Source organism: Leptodactylus fuscus, chromosome 9 (genome assembly GCF_031893055.1).
Source record: "Leptodactylus fuscus isolate aLepFus1 chromosome 9, aLepFus1.hap2, whole genome shotgun sequence".
NCBI lineage: Eukaryota > Metazoa > Chordata > Amphibia > Anura > Leptodactylidae > Leptodactylus > Leptodactylus fuscus.
In genome coordinates, this window is record NC_134273.1 from 88,985,077 (window position 1) to 89,002,714 (window position 17,638).

General features: G+C 41.0%; 2 protein-coding genes across 4 annotated transcripts in view; both read right to left on the minus strand.

The window, feature by feature from the left end:
• LRRN1 (leucine rich repeat neuronal 1) overlaps nt 1-17,638 on the minus strand; it is a 317,960-nt gene that overhangs the window by 272,053 nt on the left and 28,269 nt on the right. The gene's annotated exons all lie outside the window — the stretch shown is intronic.
• LOC142217954 (contactin-4-like) overlaps nt 1-17,638 on the minus strand; it is a 170,050-nt gene that overhangs the window by 112,245 nt on the left and 40,167 nt on the right. For 2 of the 3 annotated variants that reach the window (XM_075286294.1, XM_075286297.1), the window contains exon 1: nt 10-208. The exons of the other annotated variant lie outside the window; for it this stretch is intronic. The gene's annotated coding sequence lies outside the window, so the exon portion shown is untranslated. Of the gene's footprint in view, nt 1-9; nt 209-17,638 lie in introns of those variants that run through there. 3 annotated transcript variants of the gene reach the window in all.

Genomic DNA, 17,638 nt, shown 5'->3' on the forward strand with positions numbered 1-17,638 from the left:
TGTACATACACTGTGTCAGGCTCCATCCACTGTCTCCACAATCCAGCTGGTCACATCCCATCCGCCCTGGTCACAGGGAGCTGCTGATCTGGTCCCTGAGATGCTCTGAGCCTTGGCTGCTCTCTGAGCTTCTCTCCACCAAGCAACCCCCCAGGACTCACATAATTAGCACAGAAACCCAGGAGAAGAAGAAGAGCAGAGATCTACAGCTGTGACAGAGGAGGAGAGAGATGGAGAGAGGAAGGAGGGAGGGAGAAGGGAGAGAAAGGCAGAACAGAGGAGGAGAACAAGAAGAGGGGGGGGGGGACAGAGGAGGAGGAGGAGACACAAATAAGAATTATAATGAAAAGGATTGAGGCTGAACACACAGGAGCCAAGCACACAGAATAAAACATGACACTGAGCTGCAGGTGACAGGTACATGGGCATGCTGCAGAGAGGGGGGCTCAGCCGGGGAAGGGAGGGGGTCCGAATTATTGCCAATATTAGGGGTCATTAATATTAATAGGAATTGTACACAATGCAAATAAACCATCTCAAGATTCACATAACTGTGCAGAAATAATAAGGGGTGCGATGGCTAATGAGGAGGGGGCTGTCAGCGGCACTGCAGGGATCAGGAATACCTGTGATCTAAGCCCAACAGATAGGGAGTCATCATTAAGGCAATATATGGCTGTCACTAGACATGGCATGCGGGGAGCAGATGGCATCCATTAGGAGGACGGGCGGATAGTCATCTATTAACATATCAGGAGGTAACTGAGTCAGTGGGCAGTATATAGCCTAAGGTACCATAGCCCCGGACGTGGCGCGAAACTGGGCCTTACAGAGGGCATCAACTGGATAATGAAGACCTTGGAGAATAGTGGTGGTGGGCGGGTGGCGGGGAGTCTGGAGCTCCAGGGGTGTGCACATAGGTGCAAACAAGTAGTAATGGAGACAGATCTCAGATAGTCTAACCTAATACTACAGATCCACCAGCTGGGAATGATTCTCCTATTGATCACATCTCTCCTTATATCGACAGGTCTATGAACATCCTCAGTGATATTGGAAATCTGCACGTACACCGTATACATCAGGAGGGGCACAGAGCGGGCGCTGCACGGACAAGGCTCACACACATATATACAATATATACACACATATACAAGGCAACTTTCTAGAAAGTCACAAATAAGCTAAAAAGTCATAAATCCGTAGATGAGACCGACCTGGACGCAGAAAGCACTTTAGTGTGAAAGGGAATGGCTGTGACGTCCGGGCTGACGGATTTAGCAGTCGTATATTACTTGTATTATATGTCAATAACGGAGAGACAACCCTTCCCCCTCCCAATATCCCCGGGGGCATTGTGGGAACTTCACCCCTAAATGAATATTTATCGCCACGAAAAAAGAAATACATAAAAGTGTCAGAAAAATTCCAAGAAAGAAAAGAAACTGAAGACGTGACATAAGACAAAGCAAACAACGCAAGTAAGATAATGTAACCAAGAAGCAGAAACATCAGATCTCATTAATCTGAAAAACCTTAAAAGATTTCCCAGGACCTCAAGCCCTCGTCTTGTATCAGTCTCCGAGCTCGGCCCCCCATTTATAGCGTTCAGGGGAATTGTGATATAAAACAATGGAACATTACAGGTTGTAGCTTATTGATACATAAACCTGCAGATCCTGCGAGAGAGACAAAACGTCAGGACATTTATTGTCAATCAGTAAAAGGGAACTTAAACTATTCAGACGTCAGTAAAACTTATCATCAAGGGAAGGAAAGACATCGAGGAGACGGCAAAGAAAACAGAGAGTTACAACCAGCAAATGTCTACAGTATATAGAAGTAATCACATACCCCAAAGTGCTCAGCAACTCACTACAGGGCGGGAGACAGGAAATGTGTACCCTACAGACACAATACAATAATACTGCCCCCTACAGACACAATACAATAATACTGCCCCCTACAGACAAACATGTAACTGCTAGAATATTCCCCCCTGTATATAAGAATATAACTACTATAATACTACTCCTATATACAAGAATATAACGACTATAATACTACTCCTATGTACAAGAATATAACTACTATAATACTACTCCTATGTACAAGAATATAACTACTATAATACTACTCCTATGTACAAGAATATAACTACTATAATACTGCTCCTATGTACAAGAATATAACTACTATAATACTACCTCCTATGTACAAGAATATAACTACTATAATACTACTCCTATGTACAAGAATATAACTACTATAATACTACCTCCTATATACAAGAATATAACTACTATAATACTACTCCTATGTACAAGAATATAACTACTATAATACTACTCCTATGTACAAGAATATAACTACTATAATACTGCTCCTATGTACAAGAATATAACTACTATAATACTACTCCTATGTACAAGAATATAACTACTATAATACTGCTCCTATGTACAAGAATATAACAACTATAATACTGCTCCTATGTACAAGAATATAACTACTATAATACTGCTCCTATGTACAAGAATATAACTACTATAATACTACTCCTATGTACAAGAATATAACTACTATAATACTGCTCCTATGTACAAGAATATAACAACTATAATACTGCTCCTATGTACAAGAATATAACTACTATAATACTACTCCTATGTACAAGAATATAACTACTATAATACTACTCCTATGTACAAGAATATAACTACTATAATACTACCCCTATGTACAAGAATATAACTACTATAATACTACCCCTATGTACAAGAATATAACTACTATAATACTACTCCTATATACAAGAATATAACTACTATAATACTACTCCTATGTACAAGATTATAACTACTATAATACTACTCCTATGTACAAGAATATAACTACTATAATACTACCCCCTATGTACAAGAATATAACTACTATAATACTACTCCTATGTACAAGAATATAACTACTATAATACTACTCCTATGTACAAGAATATAACTACTATAATACTACTCCTATATACAAGAATATAACTACTATAATACTACTCCTATGTACAAGAATATAACTACTATAATACTACTCCTATGTACAAGAATATAACTACTATAATACTACTCCTATATACAAGAATATAACTACTATAATACTGCTCCTATGTACAAGAATATAACTACTATAATACTAACTCCTATGTACAAGAATATAACTACTATAATACTACTATGTACAAGAATATAACTACTATAATACTACCTCCTATGTACAAGAATATAACTACTATAATACTGCTCCTATGTACAAGAATATAACTACTATAATACTACTCCTATGTACAAGAATATAACTACTATAATACTACTCCTATATACAAGAATATAACTACTATAATACTACCTCCTATGTACAAGAATATAACTACTATAATACTACTCCTATGTACAAGGATATAACTACTATAATACTGCTCCTATGTACAAGAATATAACTACTATAATACTACTCCTATGTACAAGAATATAACTACTATAATACTACTCCTATGTACAAGAATATAACTACTATAATACTACCTCCTATGTACAAGAATATAACTACTATAATACTACTCCTATGTACAAGGATATAACTACTATAATACTACTCCTATGTACCAGAATATAACTGCTATAATACTACTCCTATGTACAAGAATATAACTACTATAATACTACCCCTATGTACAAGAATATAACTACTATAATACTACCCCTATGTACAAGAATATAACTACTATAATACTACTCCTATATACAAGAATATAACTACTATAATACTACTCCTATGTACAAGAATATAACTACTATAATACTACTCCTATGTACAAGAATATAACTACTATAATACTACCCCCTATGTACAAGAATATAACTACTATAATACTACTCCTATGTACAAGAATATAACTACTATAATACTACTCCTATGTACAAGAATATAACTACTATAATACTACTCCTATATACAAGAATATAACTACTATAATACTACTCCTATGTACAAGAATATAACTACTATAATACTACTCCTATGTACAAGAATATAACTACTATAATACTACCCCCTATGTACAAGAATATAACTACTATAATACTACTCCTATGTACAAGAATATAACTACTATAATACTACTCCTATGTACAAGAATATAACTACTATAATACTACTCCTATATACAAGAATATAACTACTATAATACTGCTCCTATGTACAAGAATATAACTACTATAATACTACCTCCTATGTACAAGAATATAACTACTATAATACTAACTCCTATGTACAAGAATATAACTACTATAATACTACTATGTACAGGAATATAACTACTATAATACTACCTCCTATGTACAAGAATATAACTACTATAATACTGCTCCTATGTACAAGAATATAACTACTATAATACTACTCCTATGTACAAGAATATAACTACTATAATACTGCTCCTATGTACAAGAATATAACTACTATAATACTACCTCCTATGTACAAGAATATAACTACTATAATACTACTCCTATGTACAAGAATATAACTACTATAATACTACCTCCTATATACAAGAATATAACTACTATAATACTACTCCTATGTACAAGAATATAACTACTATAATACTACTCCTATGTACAAGAATATAACTACTATAATACTGCTCCTATGTACAAGAATATAACTACTATAATACTACCTCCTATGTACAAGAATATAACTACTATAATACTACCTCCTATGTACAAGAATATAACTACTATAATACTACCTCCTATGTACAAGAATATAACAACTATAATACTGCTCCTATGTACAAGAATATAACTACTATAATACTACTCCTATGTACAAGAATATAACTACTATAATACTGCTCCTATGTACAAGAATATAACTACTATAATACTGCTCCTATGTACAAGAATATAACAACTATAATACTGCTCCTATGTACAAGAATATAACTACTATAATACTACTCCTATGTACAAGAATATAACTACTATAATACTGATCCTATGTACAAGAATATAACTACTATAATACTGCTCCTATGTACAAGAATATAACAACTATAATACTGCTCCTATGTACAAGAATATAACTACTATAATACTACCTCCTATGTACAAGAATAAAACTACTATAATACTACTCCTATGTACAAGAATATAACTACTATAATACTACTCCTATGTACAAGAATATAACTACTATAATACTACTCCTATGTACAAGAATATAACTACTATAATACTACTCCTATGTACAAGAATATAACTACTATAATACTACTCCTATATACAAGAATATAACTACTATAATACTGCTCCTATGTACAAGAATATAACTACTATAATACTACCTCCTATGTACAAGAATATAACTACTATAATACTAACTCCTATGTACAAGAATATAACTACTATAATACTACTATGTACAAGAATATAACTACTATAATACTACTCCTATGTACAAGAATATAACTACTATAATACTACCTCCTATGTACAAGAATGTAACAACTATAATACTACTCCTATGTACAAGGATATAACTACTATAATACTGCTCCTATGTACAAGAATATAACTACTATAATACTACTCCTATGTACAAGAATATAACTACTATAATACTACTCCTATGTACAAGAATATAACTACTATAATACTACCTCCTATGTACAAGAATATAACTACTATAATACTACTCCTATGTACAAGGATATAACTACTATAATACTACTCCTATGTACCAGAATATAACTGCTATAATACTACTCCTATGTACAAGAATATAACTACTATAATACTACCCCTATGTACAAGAATATAACTACTATAATACTACCCCTATGTACAAGAATATAACTACTATAATACTACTCCTATATACAAGAATATAACTACTATAATACTACTCCTATGTACAAGAATATAACTACTATAATACTACTCCTATGTACAAGAATATAACTACTATAATACTACCCCCTATGTACAAGAATATAACTACTATAATACTACTCCTATGTACAAGAATATAACTACTATAATACTACTCCTATGTACAAGAATATAACTACTATAATACTACTCCTATATACAAGAATATAACTACTATAATACTACTCCTATGTACAAGAATATAACTACTATAATACTACTCCTATGTACAAGAATATAACTACTATAATACTACTCCTATATACAAGAATATAACTACTATAATACTGCTCCTATGTACAAGAATATAACTACTATAATACTACCTCCTATGTACAAGAATATAACTACTATAATACTAACTCCTATGTACAAGAATATAACTACTATAATACTACTATGTACAAGAATATAACTACTATAATACTACCTCCTATGTACAAGAATATAACTACTATAATACTGCTCCTATGTACAAGAATATAACTACTATAATACTGCTCCTATGTACAAGAATATAACTACTATAATACTACTCCTATGTACAAGAATATAACTACTATAATACTACTCCTATGTACAAGAATATAACTACTATAATACTACTCCTATGTACAAGAATATAACTACTATAATACTACTCCTATGTACAAGGATATAACTACTATAATACTGCTCCTATGTACAAGAATATAACTACTATAATACTACCTCCTATGTACAAGAATATAACTACTATAATACTACTCCTATGTACAAGAATATAACTACTATAATACTACTCCTATGTACAAGAATATAACTACTATAATACTACCTCCTATGTACAAGAATATAACTACTATAATACTACTCCTATGTACAAGGATATAACTACTATAATACTACTCCTATGTACCAGAATATAACTGCTATAATACTACTCCTATGTACAAGAATATAACTACTATAATACTGCTCCTATGTACAAGAATATAACTACTATAATACTACTCTTATGTACAAGAATATAACTACTATAATACTACTCTTATGTACAAGAATATAACTACTATAATACTACTCCTATGTACAAGAATATAACTACTATAATACTACTCCTATGTACAAGAATATAACTACTATAATACTACTCCTATGTACAAGAATATAACTACTATAATACTACTCCTATGTACAAGAATATAACTACTATAATACTACTCCTATGTACAAGAATATAACTACTATAATACTACTCTTATGTACAAGAATATAACTACTATAATACTACTCCTATGTACAAGAATATAACTACTATAATACTGCTCCTATGTACAAGAATATAACTACTATAATACTACTCCTATGTACAAGAATATAACTATTATAATACTACTCCAGATAGTGCCGGGCAGCCAGAACTGAGGACAGGGGAGAGGAGAAGTGTGGAGGGGGAAACCAGACTCACACACAAGGCAGCACTCACACCACTGCCTAGTCAGCTGTAATACCACATAACACTCCTCCTCCCTGAGCCACACATTCTAGGTGGTAACCACAAAACCCCGCAACTAGTGTAGCCAGCCTCCTCCTAATACAGGCCCCAGAACCGTCCGATAGGATAATGGTAATGACCAACACCTGAGGCTCAATCCAAAAAACCTCAAGTATATTCTGAAGGCCGATACTCAATATCCAAACAGATGGTCCAATGGCAAGGAAACCACCAGGAGACCCCAGACCACCGGATCCGAACCCCACCAGAAAAACACACAATTTTTATACAAGTCTTCAGGTCGTGACACTATAATACCGCCTCCTATGTACTAGTAAGGCCTGGTTCACATCTGTGTTCTGTATTCTGTTCAGGGACTCCACTTGGGGACCCCTTAGACTATAATCGGGTTCGTGTGGTTTCCGCTTAGTGTCCTGTAAGCAGCACTTTTCACTCCGCATATTTAGTGCGGAAACCACCAAGACACCATTATAGTCTACGGGGTCCATGTGGTTTCTTAGGTAACTGCTTTTTAATTTGCTCAATATTCCATTTCGGGGGTTACCAAGTGGACTCCCCAAAAGGAATACCGAACACAGATGTGTACCCAGGGGTGAACCTAGCTTTTATCCCCCTCCCCCCCGGGAGGAGAGGGCGGAGTGGAGGGGGGGGGGGGGGGAGCGAAGCAGGGCGGAGCAGAGGGGGTGGAGCAAAGGGGGGCGGAGCGGACGGGCGGCATTAGCAGGCAGGGAGAGGTCCTGCTCTCTGCCTGAGCATGAGGGGAGGCCGGTGGAGCAGCGCTACGTCCACAGGGCCTCCCCAATCCACCGCTCGCTTCCCGTGCCGGGCTGCCGAGACGGTGACGCTAAGCCAGTCCAGGACAGCTTGTCCTGGACTGGCTTAGGTCAGCAAAAATGCCGTCCTCCCCGGGGCCCGGCATAGCTCCGCCTGAAGCGGTCGCTTCAGGTCGCCTCATGGGAGGTGCGGCGCTGTACCAGGCCTTAGGCTGTGGTCACATTCGCATTGGGTGACGTTCTGGGATTCCTCCATTCTGCTTACAATATACAGAGACAACACTCTCAGGATTTTTTTCACTGCCAGTTTCAGGCAGACACTGTAATCTATGGGGTTTTTTTTAAGAGGGTTGGGATTCTGTTTTTCGGGTCCTCAAGCTCTGGTGTGAACCTGATGTAACTCTTTCCTCTTTATACATTCGTGTAATGATGTGTCGGTTGTTTTTCTGTATATCTGACCACCGTGCAGTATTCTCTGGCGTTGCACACTATTAGCACACTCTTCCTCCTCACATACCGCACTATAGTTCTATTATATTGTACTGCTTGTCGCTTGTTACATCAGTTTCTGCTGAGATTTCGGCTCCTCTCTGCACCTGTTCCCTGTAATATTTTGATGCCTCTCCTCATCTTTGCCCATTAGCTCCTGGTGATGCCACTTTCTTGCCTTGTAAATCTGTGCCCATTAGAGCGGGCATACATCAGCGCTCACACGTAGGTGTCGGATTTACAAAAGAACATCTGCTCGGAGATTTTGCATTTCAGAAAGTTTTACTTGGGGCTGCAGTTTCGCTGAGTTGTGCCGGTGCGGCAGACACATTGTGAGTGGGTAGATGAGGGGTCAGAGTGAAACAGGTTAATTGGCACAATATGGATTTTGGAAATTAGCGCGCACATCTCCTGCACAGAACAGTCACCGTCACATCCTGCCTGAGCAGTTGGATTGCTGCAGGCTACAGTCTGGTGCTCTGGCCTGTGTTTTTATGCTGATTTTGGGCCGCCAGCATGCTGAACCTCTTGTGTACCCGCAGAGACAGCACATGTGTGTCAGAGGCCCCGAGAAGCATATAGGCAGTGGCAGGAGGGACGTCAGGGGAGACGGCGGAGCCGTGATGGACAGATGCAGAGCTGGTCTAGGGGCTGGTGCACATCTATAGTCACTGCTAACAATGGCATATCCTTAAAGGGACAGTAACTATAAAGTGCTATTGTGCCGGCCTCTCCCCTCCTGACATGGCTGATAACAGATAGTAATAGATTGTATTCCCCTGTCCTACAGTCGGCCTCTCCTCTCCTGACATGGCTGATAACAGATAGTAATAGATTGTATTCTCCTGTCCTACAGTCGGCCTCTCCTCTCCTGACATGGCTGATAACAGATAGTAATAGATTGTATTCCCCTGTCCTACAGTCGGCCTCTCCCCTCCTGACATGGCTGATAACAGATAGTAATAGATTGTATTCCCCTGTCCTACAGTCGGCCTCTCCTCTCCTGACATGGCTGATAACAGATAGTAATAGATTGTATTCCCCTGTCCTACAGTCGGCCTCTCCTCTCCTGACATGGCTGATAACAGATAGTAATAGATTGTATTCTCCTGTCCTACAGTCGGCCTCTCCTGACATGGCTGATAACAGATAGTAATAGACTGTATTCCCCTATCCTACAGTCGGCCTCTCCTCTCCTGACATGGCTGATAACAGATAGTAATACATTGTATTCCCCTGTCCTACAGTCGGCCTCTCCTCTCCTGACATGGCTGATAACAGATAGTAATAGATTGTATTCTCCTGTCCTACAGTCGGCCTCTCCCCTCCTGACATGGCTGATAACAGATAGTAATAGATTGTATTCTCCTGTCCTACAGTCGGCCTCTCCTCTCCTGACATGGCTGATAACAGATAGTAATAGATTGTATTCCCCTGTCCTACAGTCGGCCTCTCCTCTCCTGACATGGCTGATACCAGATAGTAATAGATTGTATTCTCCTGTCCTACAGTCGGCCTCTCCTGACATGGCTGATAACAGATAGTAATAGATTGTATTCTCCTGTCCTACAGTCGGCCTCTCCTGACATGGCTGATAACAGATAGTAATAGATTGTATTCCCCTGTCCTACAGTCGGCCTCTCCTCTCCTGACATGGCTGATAACAGATAGTAATAGATTGTATTCTCCTGTCCTACAGTCGGCCTCTCCTGACATGGCTGATAACAGATAGTAATAGATTGTATTCTCCTGTCCTACAGTCGGCCTCTCCTGACATGGCTGATAACAGATAGTAATAGATTGTATTCTCCTGTCCTACAGTCGGCCTCTCCCCTCCTGACATGGCTGATAACAGATAGTAATAGATTGTATTCCCCTGTCCTACAGTCGGCCTCTCCTCTCCTGACATGGCTGATAACAGATAGTAATAGATTGTATTCTCCTGTCCTACAGTCGGCCTCTCCCCTCCTGACATGGCTGATAACAGATAGTAATAGATTGTATTCCCCTGTCCTACAGTCGGCCTCTCCTGACATGGCTGATAACAGATAGTAATAGATTGTATTCTCCTGTCCTACAGTCGGCCTCTCCTCTCCTGACATGGCTGATAACAGATAGTAATAGATTGTATTCCCCTGTCCTACAGTCGGCCTCTCCTCTCCTGACATGGCTGATAACAGATAGTAATAGATTGTATTCTCCTGTCCTACAGTCGGCCTCTCCTCTCCTGACATGGCTGATAACAGATAGTAATAGATTGTATTCCCCTGTCCTACAGTCGGCCTCTCCCCTCCTGACATGGCTGATAACAGATAGTAATAGATTGTATTCCCCTGTCCTACAGTCGGCCTCTCCTCTCCTGACATGGCTGATAACAGATAGTAATAGATTGTATTCTCCTGTCCTACAGTCGGCCTCTCCTGACATGGCTGATAACAGATAGTAATAGATTGTATTCCCCTGTCCTACAGTCGGCCTCTCCTCTCCTGACATGGCTGATAACAGATAGTAATACATTGTATTCCCCTGTCCTACAGTCGGCCTCTCCTCTCCTGACATGGCTGATAACAGATAGTAATAGATTGTATTCTCCTGTCCTACAGTCGGCCTCTCCCCTCCTGACATGGCTGATAACAGATAGTAATAGATTGTATTCTCCTGTCCTACAGTCGGCCTCTCCTCTCCTGACATGGCTGATAACAGATAGTAATAGATTGTATTCCCCTGTCCTACAGTCGGCCTCTCCTCTCCTGACATGGCTGATACCAGATAGTAATAGATTGTATTCTCCTGTCCTACAGTCGGCCTCTCCTGACATGGCTGATAACAGATAGTAATAGATTGTATTCTCCTGTCCTACAGTCGGCCTCTCCTGACATGGCTGATAACAGATAGTAATAGATTGTATTCCCCTGTCCTACAGTCGGCCTCTCCTCTCCTGACATGGCTGATAACAGATAGTAATAGATTGTATTCTCCTGTCCTACAGTCGGCCTCTCCCCTCCTGACATGGCTGATAACAGATAGTAATAGATTGTATTCCCCTGTCCTACAGTCGGCCTCTCCTGACATGGCTGATAACAGATAGTAATAGATTGTATTCTCCTGTCCTACAGTCGGCCTCTCCTCTCCTGACATGGCTGATAACAGATAGTAATAGATTGTATTCCCCTGTCCTACAGTCGGCCTCTCCTCTCCTGACATGGCTGATAACAGATAGTAATAGATTGTATTCTCCTGTCCTACAGTCGGCCTCTCCTCTCCTGACATGGCTGATAACAGATAGTAATAGATTGTATTCTCCTGTCCTACAGTCGGCCTCTCCTGACATGGCTGATAACAGATAGTAATAGATTGTATTCTCCTGTCCTACAGTCGGCCTTTCCTGACATGGCTGATAACAGATAGTAATAGATTGTATTCCCCTGTCCTACAGTCGGCCTCTCCTCTCCTGACATGGCTGATAACAGATAGTAATAGATTGTATTCCCCTGTCCTACAGTCGGCCTCTCCTCTCCTGCCATGGCTGATAACAGATAGTAATAGATTGTATTCTCCTGTCCTACAGTCGGCCTCTCCTCTCCTGACATGGCTGATAACAGATAGTAATAGATTGTATTCCCCTGTCCTACAGTCGGCCTCTCCTCTCCTGACATGGCTGATAACAGATAGTAATAGATTGTATTCCCCTGTCCTACAGTCGGCCTCTCCTCTCCTGACATGGCTGATAACAGATAGTAATAGATTGTATTCTCCTGTCTTACAGTCGGCCTCTCCCCTCCTGACATGGCTGATAACAGATAGTAATAGATTGTATTCCCCTGTCCTACAGTCGGCCTCTCCTCTCCTGACATGGCTGATAACAGATAGTAATAGATTGTATTCTCCTGTCCTACAGTCGGCCTCTCCTCTCCTGACATGGCTGATAACAGATAGTAATAGATTGTATTCTCCTGTCCTACAGTCGGCCTCTCCTCTCCTGACATGGCTGATAACGGATAGTAATAGATTGTATTCCCCTGTCCTACAGTCGGCCTCTCCTCTCCTGACATGGCTGATAACAGATAGTAATAGATTGTATTCCCCTGTCCTACAGTCGGCCTCTCCTCTCCTGACATGGCTGATAACAGATAGTAATAGATTGTATTCCTCTGTCCTACAGTCGGCCTCTCCTCTCCTGACATGGCTGATAACAGATAGTAATAGATTGTATTCCCCTGTCCTACAGTCGGCCTCTCCCCCCCTGACATGGCTGATAACAGATAGTAATAGATTGTATTCCCCTGTCCTACAGTCGGCCTCTCCTCTCCTGACATGGCTGATAACAGATAGTAATAGATTGTATTCCCCTGTCCTACAGTCGGCCTCTCCTGACATGGCTGATAACAGATAGTAATAGATTGTATTCCCCTGTCCTACAGTCGGCCTCTCCTCTCCTGACATGGCTGATAACAGATAGGAAGAAGAAAGGGAAACAATTCTGCTGTGAGCGGACTACAAGTACCATCATACCCCCAGTATTCGCCTGTAGCAATCTACATAAGAAGGTCAATCCATAATAGAGGTAATAAAACACAGTACGGGAGCGGATGTGATACAGTGCAGGATTAGATACACAGCTCAGCAGCGCACTGCCCGGATTCCTATGCACATTACACCAGGTATCTCAGCACTTTGATACCTCATTTCCAAGCACCCAGGTTCCTATACAGAGGTCTGCAGATGTGACATGGCTTGTAATTGGGGAGTCAATGACTCTCACTTCACTGCCTCTAATAAGGTTGGCTCCAGCCAATCAGATCCTGCAGAACAGCGAGCTGATTAATTGTGCGCAGAATGTCTCCGCTATTTATATCCTGAGCGCTGAGACATCTCAACAGGTCTGCACCGCACCGCTCACAATCACACAGAAATAGGTTAATTAAACACGATTCAGGGAAAGGCAGAAAACTGCGCAAGAGAGGAAAGAAGAACGCGACACGTAGCCGAGGAATAAACACGTAACATATAGAAGACACATCGCAGCGCTCCGAGCCAACCTGGATATGTGACACCAGCGAAAGGAGCAGAATAATGAGAAGTGATGCATCATATACAAGACTGGGGGGAGCACAGGGCCCAAAACCTGTATCATCACTGTATTATACCCCAGAGCTGCGCTCACTATTCTGCTGGTGCAGTCACTGTGTACATACATTACATAACTTATCCTGTATTATACTCCAGAGCTGCGCTCACTATTCTGCTGGTGCAGTCACTGTGTACATACATTACATTCCTTATCCTGTATTATACTCCAGAGCTGCGCTCACTATTCTGCTGGTGCAGTCACTGTGTACATACATTACATTACTTATCCTGTATTATACTCCAGAGCTGCGCTCACTATTCTGCTGGTGCAGTCACTGTGTACATACATTACATAACTTATCCTGTATTATACTCCAGAGCTGCGCTCACTATTCTGCTGGTACAGTCACTGTGTACATACATTACATTACTAATCCTGTATTATACTCCAGAGCTGCGCTCACTATACTGCTGGTACAGTCACTGTGTACATACATTACATTACTTATCCTGTATTATACTCCAGAGCTGCGCTCACTATTCTGCTGGTACAGTCACTGTGTACATACATTACATTACTTATCCTGTATTATACTCCAGAGCTGCGCTCACTATTCTGCTGGTACAGTCACTGTGTACATACATTACATTACTTATCCTGTATTATACTCCAGAGCTGCGCTCACTATTCTGCTGGTACAGTCACTGTGTACATACATTACATTACTTATCCTGTATTATACTCCAGAGCTGCGCTCACTATTCTGCTGGTACAGTCACTGTGTACATACATTACATTACTTATCCTGTATTATACTCCAGAGCTGCGCTCACTATTCTGCTGACTATTATAGTAAGAATGTACAGAATGAACATTTATAGATTCTGGTGCCCTTGATATAATAAGTCTCTTTATGGATTCTTTGTTGTGGTTTTGCAGTTGTCAGTGACCGCCCCTTTAAGGACACTTACCCTCCGGCTATGGTATAATGTATCTTTTTCCTGCTCCTTTAAGATTCCATCTCTCAGCAGATTTCACGCTGTAGATCTCTCTGTACATCTCAGCCTCGGTTCTGGCCTCTCTCTGCACCGTCGCCATTATTGCTGCAATTTGCTTGCAATTACTTTACAGAGTGCGCAGTGTTATGAGCTGCGTGTAGCTGTATATATATATATAGTGGATGTATATAAGCAGCGGAGACAACCCTCCATCACGCCGCGCCGGCTCCTCGGCCCCCGGGGTAATCAATTTTTTATGTTCACACAATTAAAATTTTTAAACTGGGAAAATTATTTTCCACTCGGATGTTTTCCGTAAATTACTTGTTGTTAATGATCCCCCTGCACAGAGGTCCCGGCTGAGCGGTGGCGCCCCCTACTGTGCTTACTGACATGGACACTGAAGAGAATTTAGGCTGCCATTCACACTGTTTATAAGGTTTGACTCATGAACTGGTGAAGACCCCTGAATTATCCCCAGAGATCGTTTGCCGTCTTGTGACCCTCCTCATCTTCATCTTCAGGATTTTATATATCTCAACATATAATCCCAAAGCTTCCCCCTCCCCCTTCACCATCTCTGCCTGTAACAGCATTGCCGTGTTTGATGGATTTGGTGCGATATGGTGGGGTCGGTATTGATTTGGTGTTTTCTAGTTCATCTTGGTCTTTATGGGTCTGGTCTGGTTTGGTCTGGTGTCGTTTGGTTTGGTCTGATGTGGTCTGGTCTGTATTGGTCTGGTGTGGTCTGGTCTGTATTGGTCTGGTGTGGTCTGGTGTCGTTTGGTTTGGTCTGTCTTGGTCTGCTGTGGTTTGGTCTGTCTTGGTCTGATGTGGTCTGGTCTGATGTGGTTTGGTCTGATGTGGTTTGGTCTGTCTTGGCCTGGTGTCGTTTGGTTTGGTCTGTCTTGGTCTGCTGTGGTTTGGTCTGTCTTGGTCTGGTTTGCTCTGGTCTGTCTTGATCTGGTTTGGTTTGGTGTGTCTTGGTCTGATGTTGATTGGTCTGTCTTGGTCTGATGTGGTTTGGTCTGTCTTGGTCTGGTGTGGTTTGGTCTGTCTTGGTCTGATGATGATTGGTCTGTCTTGGTCTAGTTTGGTCTGATGTGGTCTGGTCTGTCTTGGTCTGGTCTATCTTGGTCTGATGTGGTTTGGTCTGTCTTGGTCTGATGTGGTCTGGTGTGTCTTGGTCTGATGTGGTTTGGTCTGTCTTGGTCTGATGATGATTGGTCTGTCTTGGCCTGATGTGGTTTGGTCTGTCTTGGTCTGATGTGGTCTGGTGTGTCTTGGTCTGATGTGGTTTGGTCTGTCTTGGTCTGATGATGATTGGTCTGTCTTGGCCTGATGTGGTTTGGTCTGTCTTGGTCTGGTGTGGTCTGGTGTGTCTTGGTCTGATGTGGTCTGGTCTGTCTTGGTCTGATGTGGTTTGGTCTGTCTTGGTCTGATGTGGTCTGGTCTGTCTTGGTCTGGTCTGTCTTGGTCTGATGTGGTCTGGTCTGTCTTGGTCTGATGTGGTCTGGTGTGTCTTGGTCTGGTGTGGTCTGGTGTGTCTTGGTCTGATGTGGTCTGGTGTGTCTTGGTCTGATGTGGTCTGGTCTGTCTTGGTCTGATGTGGTCTGGTGTGTCTTGGTCTGGTGTGGTCTGGTGTGTCTTGGTCTGATGTGGTCTGGTCTGTCTTGGTCTGGTGTGGTTTGGTCTGTCTTGGTCTGGAGGATTCTGGTCTGTCTTGGTCTGTTGTAGCATGATCTGGTCTGTCTTGATCACATTAACCAATCACAGCACAGCTTTCATTTTTCAGGTACAGAATACAATATGAAAGCTGCATTGTGATTGGTCGCAACTTGGACAACCAAATCAGTTTTGCTTTTAGACCACTTGCCCCCTCAATGATCAATGACAGCAGCCGTCCCATCACCGGTCAGACCAATGTATCAATGAGGACACAATGTATCATTCTAGGCCCAAACTATTTCCATAGTAACATAATACATGCGGCTGACTAAAGACACAAATCCATCCCGTCCAAACCATAAACCTACCAGGCCGACCCAGAAGAAGGAAAACTCCCCCCGAAGCCAACACCAAATGCCCAATGAGAGGAACAACGTCCTTCACATCTGCAGATATGGAACATGGACGAATTCCCTGAGTCAACACCCAATCCCATAGTTTACGATAGTCCCGACTCCTCTGGAATGAGTATAAGATGTCACTGACCCGTGTGGTAGCGACTGCCATAGTATCACTGCTCTGACTGTAAAGAATCCCTGCCTAGGACTTTTGCTCCAGATGTTTTAGCTCACACAATATGGTCTAATCCGGATACAACTGAAACAATTCCTCAGCTGTAAGAAGTATTAGCTGCCATAGATCCTAAGTGTATGATGGGAACGGCCTGAAGAGAAAACCCATCAAACATGTCTGATACGATAACAGGTTGGAACCAATTCCATCATGACCATGAAATATGACGGCCATCTACCCAGGGACAAGGCCGCACCGTCACACTGTCACATATAAACCTCCTCTAATACCAGTAATGTGATCAGTCATCTCATACTAAACCTAATATTAGCCCCCCAGGGGTCTCCCACCCCCGCTGAGTGCCCCCCGCTCATGTACATACATACCTGGTGTCACATTGTGTGTCGCCCGCAGTGAGGTGTGACCGACTGACTGACATCCGGATCCAACTCTACAACATCGAGATAAAAGGCTTAATGACAAGCCCGTAATAAGAGCAGCCGCAGCCGGACCCCCCATAGAGACCTGTATCCCAATTATATCCCTACTGAAACGCAAATGGAATAGACACTTTACAG